At 40.0% G+C, this 16011-nt stretch overlaps 1 protein-coding gene across 8 annotated transcripts in view; it reads right to left on the reverse strand.

Moving 5' to 3' along the window:
* The window catches only part of LOC134227195 (low-density lipoprotein receptor-like), a 1220229-nt gene that overhangs the window by 382143 nt on the left and 822075 nt on the right, over positions 1 to 16011 (reverse strand). Inside the window, exon 1 of one of the 8 annotated variants that reach the window (XM_062708526.1) lies at positions 12836 to 12840. The exons of the other annotated variants lie outside the window; for them this stretch is intronic. The gene's annotated coding sequence lies outside the window, so the exon portion shown is untranslated. Of the gene's footprint in view, positions 1 to 12835; positions 12841 to 16011 lie in introns of those variants that run through there. 8 annotated transcript variants of the gene reach the window in all.

The raw sequence follows: 16011 nt of genomic DNA on the forward strand, positions 1-16011 counted from the left end.
CATTTTTGTAGTGTAAATTAAATTCTTTACATCAGAGTCGAAAGCATCCGTTCGCATTCAACTGCGGAATTCAACCTTTCTCAGCTTTCTCGACCGGAACCAGATTCCTCAGGTACTATTCACCTGTCTCACATCACAGGAGTTGTCCGAACAGTGAAGGAAAAAAAAAATGGGAATGCTGATCAAATATGCATGTCGTCCGGCTTTTTATTAGGTGGCATTTTTTGCTGTCCTGCTCGCATGGCCTTCTGTGTCGACCCACCCACACACCGTGGGCAAATATCCAACGTGTTAGGTCGAGGCAGTCAGTTTGCGAACAAGTTGAGACGAGGCGCGGTTATTGAATGAATGCAACAAAATTGCATTTGCTTGCTGGAATTTCAATCACTTGGGCATCCTTTATAGAAAAATATTGCCCACATTTGTAGCTTAAAGTGTTTTGTATTTCGCATGTTAATTCTATGCTTTTGCATGAAAAGTTTTATCATTGCATGTAGTACGTAATATTCAAATGCACATAAATTAGACAAAATTGATTCGTTTGTTGGAATATTTAGTAGAGCTGCAAGTATTTAACTAAACAGGTACAACTCATAACATTTCACCTCCCTACTAATGCAGGCGCTTTCTTAACCACTTTTCTTAACAATTCCTCTAGCATCAATTGAAAGTTAACCGTTGCAAATGTTGCTTACTTCAATGCATGACAGTTTTCTGTTACTAATGTTTGCCATTCACATCAAAATTATCCATCGGGAACATCATAACTCATGCCAATATCTCAATTTATTTTCTTCTTGCATGCTATGAACGAAATCAACAACCAAATCATCGCGGGACCAAAACGTAAAATTCATCCAAAAAATGCTAATCATAAATTTCGCCACACCAGAGAGCAAAGTTTGCTCCTCGGAGGAGTTCACGTGCCGCAGTGGAACGGGTACGTGCATTCCGCTGGCCTGGATGTGCGACCAGAACCGGGACTGCCCGGACGGATCAGACGAGATGTCGTGCAGTAAGTACACTTGGTTTGTTCTTTTCGTCACATCAAACGGAAATCATTTCTGGGACTCATCCACGTTTAAATTGAGTGCAATGGAAGGAATGGTTCCACCGAAAGTCGAATGGAAAATTTAATGGGATTTCACATTCATGCTTCTCGTGGTTAATTATAGCATCACTTTGGCTGATCGAATAAGTAATATTAACTCACCATAAATGGACCCTGGTTCCGAGAATCGTTTAATGTAAAAATTAATTTATGCAAATATTGCGCACCAGAAAACACTTGATCAAGATTTTTATCGATAAACCTTATTTGCATAGCAAACAGATCCAGCGCCCATAAATCGTATTAATCAATTACCATCGCCCGAGCGGCTAATTGCGTTATGAAAATCAATATCGTTTGTAAATGGAAAATGAACTGGCCTGATGGCGTTGGTTCGTTGGTTGGTCTGGTGACCGTCGTCAGCGTTCTCTCTGCCAGAGCAACGGGCCGGTCCGATCCGGATCCGGATATTAATAATGGATAGCGGAAACACCCCCGTGATTCCCGTCGTACCCGCAGTGGGTAGGCAATTACTGGATGGACGGACGGGGGACGATACTTGGGGTACAGTATGCATAAATAATGCATTGCAACGTGCTGTTGCTCTCCTGATTTTGTGCGGGCAGTGGCAGTGGCTCGAAACACGCTCTTAATCATATTTTTAATTTTAGTTTAGGTCTTTCTGTGTCTGTTGAAAACACTGAATCTTAAGTATACTTTGCATGCAGCGTTATTTATGATAAGAACAAATAAGCCTCTATTTGTAGATCGTTCATTGCGAAGGTTTTAAGTTGCTGTCATATTTCCAAAAAAAAAACAAATGATGATGCTTAGACAATGCTTAGTATAACCTTGAACATAGCCACAATCAAGCTGATAAGGTGGAATGACATGTCCTCCTATTCCATACAATGTCCTCCCGTCCTCCTTTCAGCCAAAAATGTCCTCCTTTTGGTAAAATGGTTGTTAGTTGCCTTTAAAGAAAACTTTATACTCAGAGTTTACGCAATTTAGAGCAATTCAAATTTTAGAAAAGTTCGAGAATCTATGTTGCCATTGCTCTATTAGCATTTTTTGGACAATTTACTTTTGTTGGTTACATTATTTTTTAATCATTTCAAGTGTTTGGCCACTTGGCCCTTCATCTTTGATTCGGTTTAATTCGAATTTAAATGTTATTTATAAAGTTTATCTAATTAATCAGAATAGCCTCAAAGAGACATTTATTAATTTCGAAAATTTGATAACCTAACTACTATGTACACTAATATTTACAATAAAAATTTGATAACCTAAACTGGAACTAGCGCCCTAATAATCGCCTGGTCCGATTGTAAGCAACGGACCCTATACTTTTCCTTACACTCACCAAAGCGCTCGTGTAGAGTTTTAATACCAACCAAACGGTGGACCTCAGAAGTTTGTGTCCTGGGAGGGGTATTCATAATCATCCTCAGGAACTTGTTTTGAACTCGTTGGAGTTTCAGATGATGAGATTTTGCGCAGCTGTTGAGGGTCAAGCCAAGGTAGTTTGCCTCATTTGCCCATTCCACAGTCGTGCCATTGAGGATGATTTTACAGTCTCCAGCAGGAAGAAGTTTAGGGGATTTAGAATGGGGGAAAATGGTGTTGTTAGCATGCTCGTTGACGACTGTTTCGTGTGGAGTGACGATGTTCTGCCTAAGATTGTGTGAGCTGACGAAGTGACGACCTATTTCAACGACCTTCTCTGCAGGAGTTATCAAGCGATCCTTAGAGCCATTATTGTCTAGTGGGATGAAAGGTGGAATGGGCCGAGGCTTGGATTTTAGAATTTTGGTCATTTTCCAGAACGGCTTAGCATAACCTGGGAGAGTGCGGATCTTATTCTAGAAGTCGTTATTTTTGAGGTCCACCATTCTGGCCTTGATAATTTTAGTGATTCGATTGCAGCGTGCCTTAACCTCAGGCAGCCCAGTACGCTGAAACTGCCTGCGAGTGACATTCCGCAATCGAATCAAATATTTGGTGAGTGTATCGATGTTTAAGGAGTTGCTTACCTGCCGAGCCGTCGGTACATGTTGTTCACGGGCCACCGAGATCGCCTCCTCGATAGCGCACAGCTGGCGGTCGATACTTTCCGGCGTCTCCGGACGCACCTCGTAATCGACGGTGTTGTCGACGCACTGCTGGAACCGCTGCCAGTTCACTCGATGATAGTTTCGTCTTGTTAGCTCGTGCCGCTTTACTGAGGTTCCAACTTCAGCCACCACCGGATAGTGGTCCGAGCTAAGTTCTTGGAAGACGACCGGCTGAGAGACGTGATTGTGCTTGTTCGTGATGTAGATGTCGAGCGTAGCATGGGCCCCGGACCGTGTCAACCAGGTAGGGCTGTAGTGGGCCTCTAGTTCGTCGTTGGACCAGACGACTCCGTTCCGGTTGGAGACGGTGTTTCCCCACGATTGGTGCTTTGCGTTCAGGTCTCCGGTGATGATGAACTGCCCCTGTCGCCGAGTGAGCTTGACTATATCCCTTTGTAGCTCGGCCGACGTGCCATCGTCGACTTTGGCTTGTGTGGGACAGTAAGCCACGATGAGAGTGACGACTCCGACGAAAATGGTGACATCCACTCCGCAGCAGGCGGCAGGCGATGTTGCTTCGCAAGGCGATTGCCACTCCTCCCCCTCTGGAGCTTGTTCGATCGAACCTCACCAGCAGTGTTGTGCTGAATCATAATCAGACGATAAAGATTGCAATTTTCACGTGAAAACTTTTAACGTGAAAACAGTAGGCGAGTTGTCGCTGGCGACAACTTCTCAAATAGTGTAGGGGAGGAGGTTCGGTTGTGGGCACCGTTCGGTTATGGGCACCCCTATGTATCTTTTGACAGATAAGAGATGCTGTCATTCTGACAACCGTCATTTGTTTGCTATAATAGCATGATGTTTTGTGCTCAATATCAAACCGGATGGGCATCTCTACTTTGAACTAGAAACAAATAAATTTTTCGTACAAGAAAAACAACACGAAAGTTTTTTTGGCCTTTTTCAAAGTGTCATAAATTAAAGGATTTAATTCAAAAGGTGAGTTCTAATGCGTATTTACACAGTAAATTTAATCTATTTTAAGGCCCAATGTCGATTGCCATCAAAATTTTAGCGCGAATTTTTTTCTTCTCGTTCCAAAAGGCTGCGAAATTCGGTTGTGGACACCTTTATTGGTTCGGTTATGGGCACCCTCATTTTATTGATAAATCATTCAATATCGTTTTACTTGTCCCTTAACTTATTTTTAATAACGTTTTAAGGCAGTTTTTATAATTAGTTTGACATAATTGTTCGAAATAATGAGTTTATTTAATATTTTTGTTCTTTGGGCATGTCTAGTCATTATGCACCCACTTTTTGGAACAAAGCGTTGACCGATTTGCTTGCAACAAGTTGCATTCGACGGGGAATGCTTTCCCATTGTTTCCTATTGAAAATTGGTCAGATCTGACTATGGGATCAAAATTTATGGCCAAAATATTATTTTTTGAAATGAATATTGATCCCCTACTCTTTAAATCTGGGTGGTTTTTATTCATGCTTCTTTATTTTTAGCTAAGTTTTCAAGGGTGCCCACAACCGAACCACGAAATGAAAATGTCCAAAAATGTCAAATTTTCTAAATTGTCAATATTTTTTTTCTAAATCGATGAAATCATATTAATTTCTTTGCTAGTAGTAAGGTTATAAGTTTAGCTTTCGATTGCTATGCAAATGTCGACATAAGATCAACCAGGGCCAAAGTTATGGACCAAACACAAAAGGGTGCCCACAACCGAACCTCCTCCCCTACTCAAACGATAATAAGCACAGAATTTTCATTCAAACATTAATCTTTACTATGATCAGCTAATTGTCAACAGTCCCGTTATATCTTCTATTTGACGTTATGGTTTCATGGTAGTAAGGAAAAAGTATTCAAAATGTAACGGTAACTACTTCAAATCAAGATACGATTTTCAAACGATTCTTAATCACTGGCGAGTTTTTATCATCTGATAATTTAAAAGTAAGATCGCGGGTGAGTTTGATCATCCTCGATTTTTTGAAAATTTGATTTTTCCCACCAGCCTAAAACCCGGAATTGTTGCACTTACCTCGGGCTTCCGGTGGGTTTCGGTGATGAAAGCCGCGTCAATCTCCTTCTCCTGAAGGAAATCGCTGAGCTCGATGATTTTGCTCTTTAGTGAGCAAGCGTTCCAATTGACCAGACCCACCCTAGCAGCCATTTTCAATGACGAACATACCCAGGGTGAAGATCTGGTCGAAGCGTGTTTTGCAACCGCGTAGTCGCGTTGCCAGTTGGGTGAAAATCGGAACTAGCTGCTCCAATGTGTAGAGCGGTGGGTCGCCCTCGGCCGGAAGGGGCTCATTATTCTGACGACGGAATCCGGGGGGAGGAAGCGGGGGCCAATCGCTGGTGGATGGTGTTGGAGCTTGAACTGATGCTGCAGCAGCCGCCAGCCGTTTGTTTGGCTGCAAAGGTGGAAGAATTGGAATCGCTCGCCGGGGAGCCGGGATGGCCAGAAAGTTCACCTCGTTGAGAGCAGGAACTCGGTTATTTTTAGGCAGGGAGCTGGTGGAGGCCTTCTTCCTGATTTCCAAAAACGCCGCCCGCTTTGGACAGTCCTTGGTTGTAGCCCGATGCTTGTCGTCACAGTTGGCGAATTTGGGATCAGCAACCTCCATCTTGTCGCACTCATCGGTCGGATGGAGCTCGCCACATTTGTTGCGGCAGTTCCTGGTGCCGTGCCCGAAATTGAAGCAGTTGGTGCACTCCGTGACGTCGCGGTGCACTGGCCGATATCGCTCCCAGTCAACGACGGTGTAATTTATAACACCGACTAGCTTCAGATCCTTCCACGTGGTGGAGCCGTGCATTTCAGCCCCTTAGCGATCAGCTGGCGAATTTTCGGGCGCAAATCCGGTGGATCGCCCTTGACAAACACGGGCGAGCACTTCTCCTTCCGCTCCGGTTGCACCTGCGGCAGCTGTGATTGCTGCTTCTTCCTCTTTTTCGGGAACACGTTGCTCTGCAAAAACTGCTTGGAGGGGTTACCCGCGCCTCCAAGAGCAGTGCACTTAGGCACTTTTCCAGCGACCGAATCGGCCACCGAGTCTCCCATGACGGGTCCGGGAGAAAATAGCCTGGCTTAGAAACCTCGCAGTTAATAACTGTGGAAGTGCTTAATGAACACTAAGCTGCGAGGCAGTTCTGTCCCAGTGTGGGGATGCAATGTTAATAATAAGAAGAAGAAGAGATGGAAATGTATTTTTTTAGGAAATATACACGGGTAAAAATCCGGAACCAAAAAGTGGCAAAATGAGTCATGATTTCAAGAAAAATGTGTTTTTTTATGTTATGAAAATACACCATGAAAAAAGGTCATGAAATCATGACTCATTTGGCTGTAACGCTAGCTTGGCGTTACGTTTTACATATTTTGTGGCGAAAAGTGACCAACAGAGTCATGATACCATGAAGCATGGACTCCGGAACCATGAACTGAAGTCATGAAAACAGAATCGTAATTCATGAATCTAGCATCTGTCACTTATGGTTCCGAATTATTTGACGGAAATTGGGAATTCGGGTCATGATATCATGACGTAGAAACATGATTCATGAATCTGGCGTATGTCATTAATGATGCCAGGGCGTCGATTTAAATTCAAGAATAAAAATCGTGAGTTGGAATGCATTACTGACTACAACATCTGTGAAGTAGACCTGTGCGCCGATCTACTTTGGACCGGCGGCGGCGTGAACGCAATTTTCTATCGGCGGCGGCGGCTTAGCCGGCGCCACGCCGCGATGGTTCTCGGCGGCGGCGGCGGCGGCTCGGATCGGCGCGATTCAAAATTTCTTCGGTGTTGAAGAACAATTGTTTTTTGTAATATTATTTGCATGTCTCGTGCATTAATGGCAATAAGCATAATTTATATTGTACGCTGTTAAAGAATCCTTCAGGAATATAATGAGAAAATGCACCTGAGATTCCTTTAAAAAATTCTTTAGGAATTTCATTACTTTCTCTCCAGAAATTCTTCTTGAAACCTCTTCATAAATCTTAATTCCTAGTGAAAATACTATCAAAAATCTTTAGTTCTTTAGCCTGGCGGCCACAAGTCAAGACCACAAGGTGACTGGATCCATTTCATGGTACAGTGTAAGTTTTTTTGTTCTTCCGTATACCTATGTGCATCCTCGTGTTAGTGTTAAAACAAAGGAATGCAAAAAAAAGTGAATCTACTTAGAAACCTTGCAGTTAGAAACTGTAGAAGTGCTTGATGAACACCAAGCTGCGATACAAAAATTTTCAAATGGAGGATGTAATGTAAACAAAAAAGATCAGATGAGAAAATTCCTGAAGGTCAGAAAACCCTACAAAAATATACATGGAAATGGAAATTTTCCATGAGTTCCCCATACATAAATTCTGGGACACGTATTATTCATCCCTTGGAACTTCTGGACAAGGAAATCCCTAAAACTCATAGATATGGAATTTTTGGAGTGAGTTAAAAACTGGGAGTATAAACCACTCCCCTTACCACAATTTCACAGGAATTCTTGAAGAAAAAACTTTTTAGAAGTCCTATTGAAAGAATTCCCCAGAGTACAAGGAGAAGAAATTTTCTAAAATTCATAGGAAAAGATATCCTCATAATTCGAGAGGAAGAAATTCCCCAGAGTTAGGATGAGGTGAACAATTTGCCGGGATCCTCGGAGGATAAATTCCTCCAAATTCCTTAAGGAGGAATTCATTTTAATTTTTGGGGAGGGATTCTACAAAATTCGTGCGAGAGAAATTGCCCTAACCTTTGGAGGGGCAAAAACCCTAAATGAGATTTAGGAAAATTTCTGTAGAAGGAATTATTGAAGGAAAAATATTTATTTATTTATTTATTTTTATTTAATTCTTATGTTTCAATGACTATAAGGATAGAAATGTACCACAAATCTAATTATTTTATGTACAAACAAATATGTTCATAATACAGCAATCAGAATTCATAAGAAACACGTCAATACAATTAAACAGGACATATCAATCTTCAATTTTTGTGTTAATTTGTGCCTCGAAAGTGTGCTGCAAAAAGTCGTTGTAGAATAGCTGGCAATGAATTAAAATCAAAGAGATGGAACACTGCGTTAGAATTGGAATATCCCAGAGCTTCTGAAAAAGGATTTCTCCAAAAATACTAATCTTAGAGTTCCTTAGAGTTCTTTATTTCCTAGAATTCCTGGAGGAGAATTTCTCCAAAATAGCTGGGGAAGATTTTCAGTGAGAGAAAAGAATACCTGCGTTGCTGGAAGGGAGATTTTTGGGGTGGATTTATTCCCCATAATTCCTGAATGGGCAAGTTCTAAGACCACCTGAGATGGTAAGAATGATTGGTAAATCAGTTTCCCAGAATTCATGGAGCAGGAATTTCCTAGAGTCATAGAGAAATTGTTAAAAATTAAAGAAAAATAACATTCCCCGTTATTCAATTTTGGCCGAATGCCACTAGGCCGAACAAACCATTAGGCTGAAACCCATCTGGCCGAAAGGGTCGCTTGACCGAAAGGGTCATTTGGCCGAAAGGGTCGTTTGGCCGAAAGGGTCGTTTGGCCGGAAGGGTCATTGGCCCGAAAGGGTCGCTTGGTCGAAAGGGTCATTTGACAAAAAGGGTCATTTGGCCGAAAAGGTCGTTTGGCCGAAAGGGTCATTTGGCCGAATAGGACATTTGGCCGAATAGGTCATTTGAAAAGTGAGAAATTAGGAATAAGAAAAGTGACGTCTCACTTCTCACTCTTAATTTTTCTCTTCTCACTGTAAAAAGTGAGAAGCGCAAAATGAGTGAGGAGCGTAAAGTAAGTAGTGAGACGTCTCACTACTCACTTCGCGCTCCTCTTTTTTTACAGTGTGTAGAGAGAAATGAGGAGTAAGAAGATAGACGTCTCAATTCTCATTCCTTGTTTATAACGTCTCACTGTAAAAAAAATTAGGAGCGTGAAGTGAGTAGTGAGACGTCTCACTACTCACTTCGCACTTCTCATTTTTTTACAGTGAGATGTTAGAAATGAGGAATAAGAGTTGAGACGTCTATCTTCTTACTCCTAATTTCTCACTTTTCAAATGACCTATTCGGCTAATTTTTTTTTTCTGCCAATTGTCCTATTTGGCCAAATGACCCTTTCGACCAAATGACCCTTTCGGCCAAATGACCTTTTCGGCCCAACGACCCTTTCTGTCAAGTGACATATTCGGCAAAACGACCCTTTCGGCCTAATGACCTTTTCAGCCTGATGGTATTCGGCCAAATGGCTTTCGGCTGGATAAGTTTCAGCAAAACGACCCTTCCCCTTCAAAATAACAGTCTGCAGGGGCCAAATTCCGGAAGTAGAATTCCCCATTATTTCTGAAGCAACAAATGATCAGAACTCCTGGGTAGGAATTCTCAAGAACTTCTACAGAAGGTATAACCCTGTATTCTTGAAATACCAGTTTCCCAGAATTGCTGAAGAATGAATCTTGAAAATTTTCTGGGAAAAGAATTTGTCTGATTTAAATAATCCAAAATTTTTAACAGAGCAATTCCTCAAAACTCTTAGTGTGGGAACTCCCGACTTCTTGGAGGAGTCTTGAATCCCCAGAACTTCTGCAGAAAGAATCGCTGGTGGCGGAGTTCCCGAAATTGCAGAATCCCAGAAATGAATTTTCCAGAGTTCCGGGAGAAGAAATTTCCTAGGAAGGGTTAGCTAAAAATGTACCTGGATTACCAGTTATGTTAAAAACACGAGCATGATGGCCATGCATTTCGTAGTTGCTACTCCGTGTTTGACCAGTTGGTATATTTTAATTGGATGCCGAAACGAGCTTTTTTACTCATTTCGAATTTTAACAGTTAACTACTAGAACTAATCAAGTTGTAGGTATAGGGCTAGAAGATGGAAACAGTATGAAAGTCCATTTCCAGTTCTAGAGATTGCTAGAGCATGAGAAATATATGAAAAGATACAAAGTAGGAGGAATGGAACAGGCCTGGGACTGAACCCACGACCTTCTGCGTATAAGGAAGAAGTGGTAGCCATATGACCACCAGGGGCGTTATATGACTAGTTATGTAAAAAAGTAGCTCAAAAATATTTTTAGCTCTCTTATGTACGAAATGGCTCAACGATGATTATGTCATTGTCAGAAATGCTATGCTGTTTACCGTATCGAACCAATTGATGGCACATTACATCATGTCTGTCATCAGTTACAAAATCATATTTTCTAAAATTTCGTTCGATTAAGCAACTAGGAATTATGTTTCTGCCCGACTTTGGGCCCCACGTCTTCTCTTTAGCAAATACAATTTTAAGCGCAACGGATCGTTTTCCAATTTTTATAATAATTAGAAAAGACTCATCCCTACCGATAAAGAAAAAATATACATCCCAGTCCATACAAGAATTGCCTGAAGTATAGGCCTTGAGCTCCTTGAGGGCTGCAAGTTTTATTTTTATTCGTTTATGTTGACTGTTTTTCATAAAATTAAATTTGATGAGAGTTTTCCATCCCAGTTCATCCAAGAATTCTCTGGAGTTTAGGCATGAAGATCTGCTCGCGTACCCAAAAGGCTATTATCTCTTTTTCACAATGGATATGGATTAGTATTGAGCGTCTTAGGGGAAGCCTTGAAAATTTGTGCGCTTTTTATTCCATACATCCGAATTGGATATCCGCTCAAAAATTATTTTAATGCAGGTCTTCCGAGAATTTCCATGAGTTTACGCCTTATTGGATCTTAGATATGTCTAAAAACGGTTCATGTTCTATGTGATCCAAATAACCAAATTGGATAACCCTTAAACAAGAAGTCAAATTTCAAGAAGGAGCTAATAGATCTTTCATTACCCGTATAGACCTTCTCGGGCAGAAGCTATGAACAGAATAACAAAAAATGATATGGACTTGATTGATAAAAGAGATAAAAGAACAGGCCACAATATCAAAAATTTGCACCGCAATATCATTTAAATATCAAGATATGCTATGGATAAGCAAAAACTAATGGCACTTGATATCGATCACTTATTACCAATCACATATCTTGATATTCTCATGATATTTTAGTGCAAAATATTGATATTGTCGCCTGATCTTTTATCTCTTATATCAATCATGTCCATATCTCATTTTGCTATTTTATCAACATTTGATATTATTGAGCTATTTTCGTCTACTCGGGTTAAGATCGCGGAATTCTTGGGTTACCTGAAATGGAACACATGTTAAATGTATATCCAATTTGATTCTGAGAGACGAATACCCTCTGTTGGGTAAAGTCTCGTTAAAAAGAAAAAAAAAAAGATTCATAAATCACTAGGAATATTGATATATAGACCGTAAGATATTAGTTTACGCGTTGAGATCTCTCTAGGAAACGAACCGGGCGATAACATAGTTAGTTAATCGATTTATTTGCGCAGATTGCCATGTATCATATTTAAAAGAATTCGAAGATCAATTAAATGAAAAACAAGTAATCTTAACAAAAAATCTATTTGCATCCTAACATCAAAGTAACATGAAAAGACGGTTGAGCGTAAATGTTTTTTTCAGCGGCGCAGCCGAAATTTTTCAAATGTATAAGGGTAAACGGAATTTTCCTTCTAACAAATTGGAGAGGAGGATAAATTCCCAAAACTACCTCCAGGCTACAGAACTTAAATTATTTCAACGGCTCGCTCAAAATTCACCGACGGCGCGGTCAAAAAATTCCAGCGGCGCGCCGGTCAAAAACGGTGGCGGCGGCGGCGCATAAAAATCGTCGGCGGCCGCGGCGCGGCGCGGCGGCGCACAGCTCTACTGTGAAGAGCTAAACGGGAACAGTGGAGATCGGTACATTTAACTCCAAATGCATTTTATAATCAATGAGCGTTTAATTTATTCGTCGAAACAATTCACTGATTTGTTTTTTTTTAATTTTTGCTGACTTTTGTTTTAATTTTTTAGATTTTATTGATTTATGATAATTGATTTATTTTTATTTGAATAACTATTAGGATATTTCATGACTTTATGTTCGAATCACGATAATACAGATAAAATAAATCATTTCAATTCATACAGTTAAACGAAAAAGCAGAACAATGAGAGGGCGATCGTTCTGGCTATACACTGAAGAAAGCATGACACGACGCGAACTAAATTTTTACTTTCTAATAATTTTCTAAATAATCCAGCACGTATTAAGTTTAAAGAATCATAATTAATGCATAATGAAAAAATCTCACCAAATTAAATATAATTGATTTGAGAAAGGGGAGCACACTCCTTGTGTCCATGAAACTTGGCGCTCCACTCCTTCTAATCAGTTGCGGTTCTGCAACAATAATCCCATTCAAATCGTCCAGTTTAGTTCAACGTTGCATAAGTAGGCATAACCGGCATCTCGGTTTCCGGTATCTGGTTGGGTGCCACGCCACTGCGTCCCAGGGATGCGAATTGTTTCTTCTGTATTATATTATTAATCTTGGGAACAAAACGGGAATCTGCCCTGCTTACACAGAAAATAATTTCCACCACGATTGACCTATTTGACCGAATCCTAATTCCTATGAAGCAACCGTAACATAAGAACGGTATGAGACACGGGCACCGATCAACAGAACAAAAAAAACAAAATCAACGAAAAAACACTTTATGCAATCATTAGATAGGTATACATTGATTACACTGTCCGCGAAAGCATAAGCAACCGGACCGGGATTGCAAAAGACACTTTTCCAATTTGCCACGATACAAAACGCGGAACGCTGGGCGAAATAAAAATAACGGGAGCAGTGATGACATAAATGCAATCGCACACTTCGCGTACTCCGCTAAAATTTCCAACTAAATCTTCTACCGTATACAAACTAGATTAATTGATTAACTATTTTAAATTAAAACGAAAACACGGCCCGAGAACATCTGCAAGGGACGCCTTGACAGAAAAAAAAAAACAATTGTACAAGCTGCGTAACGCCAAACTCGGATATTTTTGACATATTTTCATGACTTTGATTCATGTTTTCATGACTCTGAATCATGTTTCCACTACTCAGCGTCATTTTTCATGACCAAGCTTCATGATTTCATGACTCAGAGTCATGAAAACATTGCACAAAGTCATAATATTTTATTTATGAAAAAGCAGATAGAGTTTTGATAACGCTTTGAGCGGTTATGAACGTAGTTTGAGAAAAAAATGCTACGGGAATCGTTGTTTCGGTCATGAAATCATGAACTGTAGTCATGATATCATGAACAAACAAGTTTTATGAAATCATGACTTTTTAGTCATGTTTTCGGTTACGGATTTTTACCCGTGTATAAAAATGGTTCGAAACTTCGTACAACTTTCAAATCGTAGTTAATTCAAATGTTCAACTACAACTCTAACCCTCAATTGACCTTTCCCGTCAAAAATGGTATATCGTTTTATTGTCTCAGTCGATTCTTTGACTTATTTAAGGTAAATTTTCCCAAAGAGTCCATATTTTTGCAGCCTCTAACTATTTTAAAAATCGAAAACAAAAACCGAAAAAATGCTGCACGATCTGAACTGGTCTGAAAATTCTACCCGATGTTCGATATACAATTAAACGCAGTCTCTTAATCCCCGAAGAAGGTGTAATACACACCGAAACGTTGGAAAAGTAGACGTAAACCCCGTCTTAGCTTGTCATAAAAACCCATACATTTAGAGATATTCTTAATGGTTTTATTAATAATGTAAATATGAGCAAAATAGATAAAAAGGGCAGCTAAACAATGACAAATCACCATAAAATTACTAAAACTAAAAAACGGTTATATGTACTAGCTTTTGACATTTCGATGTTCTGTATAACACAAATAATTTGTTATAAAAGTACAACTTTTGCTGCTCGAGTTACAATATGTTATGTGGTTTAACCCTTGCGAAGCGGTAATGTTTGCTAGCCAAATATTGAATTCAATTATTTCGGCTTCGTTATGCTTCTCCGCAATCGAGCCATTAAAATTAGGGTTTAAAATAAAATAACCTGACTAATATTTATTGATTGCATTAGATTCATGAAGAATGATGAAAAAATAAATGGAAGACTCAACTCGTGAGTGACTCGTGAATGGCGGCTTGTGTTTAGATTAGAATGTAGGTTCCATTTAGAAAAGATAAAAAAGTTTTTCGGGACTCCTCGGAAAATTTTTTTAATACCCGGGAAATGAAAGATAAAAGAAGCTACATTTTCATGTAGTTGAAATGTTAGCGATGCTCATTTTTGTGATACCGCCATCGGGGTCTGGGGGTGATAATGGGTCATTGCTCTCACCGGCAGTCTGGAGGTCGTAGAGCAAAATCGTTCAAAAAGGTCTCTTTTATTTTATTCTGTTTGCCCTCAGATACATTCAAGCTGTTCTACAAGCACTCAAGTATTCGAAACAGTGACCCATTCTAACCCTAATTCGACCCATTGTCACCCCCGATGACGGCAATATTGTTCTACTGAACACGCCGTATCCCGATTGGGTTCAGTGTCCGATAAATACATAACTCATAAAGCTGCGGTTTTCACAAGTGACTGATTCTGAAAGTACAATTCTTAATGGACTCCTTGACCAAGATAGTTTTGATTTTGTTTCAAGTGTTTCAGATCTTTCGAAAAGTCACTTGGTGGCCTCTCGGGGATAATTTTTAGTCACTTTATGGAACTGGTATTAAAATGCTCTAACAAACGGTAAATGAAAAAGTAGCTTTCTAGAATGATTTTGAAAAATTCAGCATTTCTCTAGACGTTTTGCAGCTTCCGGAGGATCATTTATTGCGTGTAGATTCCTTTATATACGAAACATAGAAAAAGATTTTTTTCGACTAGTAATCTTTAAAATTGAAAAACTATTCTTATCACTACACATATGATTTTCTAATTTTTGTAAAACTCCAATTACCCATCCGAACCACTTTGCCCCGAATCGCATTCATAATAATGACCTAGTTATCATCTTCTTGGGATTGATGTTTACGACGCATTATTCTGAGACGTGATGAGAAACTGAGCACTCCCACGCCAAATGTTGAGGCTCATATTAGCTGTGTTCAGTTTACGCAGCCACACAACACAATCACAACACCTAATGCCATCGTAAAGAACCTGCGGCCGTGGACGTTGCTGGTAGCGCTCGTACTGGCACGCACCTGCTTTTATACCGTTCAGTGTTCCATCTCCAGGCAAGTACAACCTGTACTGATCCACTGTGGTACGATTTCGCGTCTACCAATCGCGTTGGATGGTTCGGGATTACGCGGTGGATTAATTAGTGTCATGTGTGTGGTATTTAGTACCACCCGCGCCCTAATAGTGTCTACTCATCAGTAGTTGCTGAGATCCATGTCCTTTCCTATACATCATAGCCGTGCTGTGGTTTGTTTATGGGCATGCGAGAATTTTGGGAACAAAAAGCAAACCTTTTGCACACGGTTAGCGTTGTCACGAATTTAATCAGACCCGTGCCATGCACCATGCCAATAGTCCTGTTCAATAAATTAGCTCTAGGAGTGTCCAAAAAAAACTATCCAATTTTTGACCGTTCAACCAAAAAAGTGTATTTGAGACATCAGGCTCACCAATAAATCGGTACTTAAAAAGAGAATGATCTTCCTGAACCCTTTCACAAATTAGGCCTTTAAATCTTCAGTAGGATATGCTTAAACCGTTTCGTAATCGTACTCGATGATCTTTCGTCCGAAACTTATATGACCGAAAGTCATGTAACCGAAAATGTGATTTGATCAAAAAGGGTCTGAGTCTTTGGGATAATGTCATTTAGCATATGGTAACTTGGAATAATTTTAGTTTGCAACAAAAGTGTGGGTTATTTGGCGCAGCCGACATTTAGCATTATTTTGAACTGTGAAAGAGAATTATTC

Source organism: Armigeres subalbatus, chromosome 3, assembly GCF_024139115.2.
Source record: "Armigeres subalbatus isolate Guangzhou_Male chromosome 3, GZ_Asu_2, whole genome shotgun sequence".
Lineage (NCBI taxonomy): Eukaryota > Metazoa > Arthropoda > Insecta > Diptera > Culicidae > Armigeres > Armigeres subalbatus.